Source organism: Chrysochloris asiatica, unplaced genomic scaffold, assembly GCF_000296735.1.
Source record: "Chrysochloris asiatica unplaced genomic scaffold, ChrAsi1.0 scaffold00007, whole genome shotgun sequence".
NCBI lineage: Eukaryota > Metazoa > Chordata > Mammalia > Afrosoricida > Chrysochloridae > Chrysochloris > Chrysochloris asiatica.
In genome coordinates this window covers 79,315-80,779 of record NW_006408525.1, presented here as the reverse complement: position 1 = coordinate 80,779, position 1,465 = coordinate 79,315, and the positions used below count along the sequence as shown (strand labels likewise).

Sequence of the window (1,465 nt, the reverse complement as noted above, 5' to 3'; positions counted from 1 at the left end):
TCTCATTTGGGATGGTTTGGTGAGCCCAGCCTGGCAAACCACTCGGGACTCAATTTCTTTAGCACGTTCCTTCACCACACTGGCACAGTGGCTGAGGCCCTTTACGCTGTCACTACTAGAGCTATGTGTGAGTCGACAGGCTACATGTGATGCGTCCAGTTTTTCTTGGAACGCCTCCACGGTGTCATCAAGTTTGTTATTTAAGCTTAGGTCTTCACTACTTAACTGGGAGCACTTATGTGACACCTCATTACCACTGGAGAGGGGGCCCACCTGACCTTCCGCCCAGCTACCCTGGTGTGTGCAGGGATCATCATCAGTGCTGCTGCTTTGCTGTATGAAGCCCTCCAGGTGAACTGTGGTCTGGGGATTCAGGTAATCCACGGGAGATGGTATATGGGTTGTGTGACTGACAAAAGGTGCTGTTGTCCCTAGGGGTGTCAATGGGCTGTTGCTCCTGTCTTCAGGGCTGCTCAGAGTGGAGGGCAGGCTGGTGGGCCTGTCCTGCTCAGGAGAGGAAGCATGTGACAGAGGTAGCACTTGGGGGTGCATAGCAACCTGGTCAGGGCCGAGAGTCCTGTTCAGATTTTCATCCAGTGCACAGAGCACAGTGATGGACTTCTCTGCTTTCACTGCCCTCCGCCCTTGCTCCCCACTCTTTTGGGTGGTGGCTCCATCAGCTTTTGGCCCAGGGTGATCAGGCGATGTGACTGCGTGTGTATACTCGATGATTTCTATCCTCTTGGGAAGGGAAAGAGGCACGGCTTGTGTCTCAGACCCTTGGCCTGAAAGCACAGCCCTTTGCTCCTTCAGGACTTCTTCCTGCTGCGTTCTAGCATCTGACTCTGGACAGTCCTGAGGGGCTGACACGGGGTGAAATTCCAGCAGCATGGATGCTGGAGCCATGACTTTCTGCTCAGACAGGGGCAGTGAGCCAACTTCATATCCACTATATTCCCCTTTGCCCTTGCTCATCTCTGATTCCTTATGGACAACTGAAAGTTCCAGAGTGGCCTCATCACTTTTCCCTTTTGGTGCTAGGTGAGAGGAATTATTTTTAATGCTCTCCATTGCTGTGTGCAGCTAAGGTTAAGAATCATGGGCATAGCTAAATCCATTCCCCTGATGGAAGGAGAAAGAAAAGGAGCTGTCTTATAAACTCTGGATAAGGTTCATTTCACTGGCCCCACCTCTGCCTCTGAGAACAGGGTTGGGTCAAACTCACCTTGTTCTACTCTGCAATACCTATCATAGTTCACTGCCTGTCAGCTAGCAATGGTGGTTTAGTTAGTGGGCATTGGAACAAGAGAGATTAGGTTCAAATCCTGGCTCCATCTCTTGCTAATTGGGCATCTTGGGCAAGGTGTTTAACCTCTTCAGTCCGATTTCCTTAATAGCCACAACAGTGGACTCAAATATTCCAATGATGATGAAGACAGTGTAGGACCGGACACCATTTTGATAT

General features: G+C 50.4%; 1 pseudogene; it reads right to left on the bottom strand.

Annotated features, from left to right (window-relative positions):
* Positions 1 to 3: 3 nt before the first annotated feature.
* Positions 4 to 1,071, bottom strand: LOC102827692 (annotated as a pseudogene).
* Positions 1,072 to 1,465: the final 394 nt, after the last annotated feature.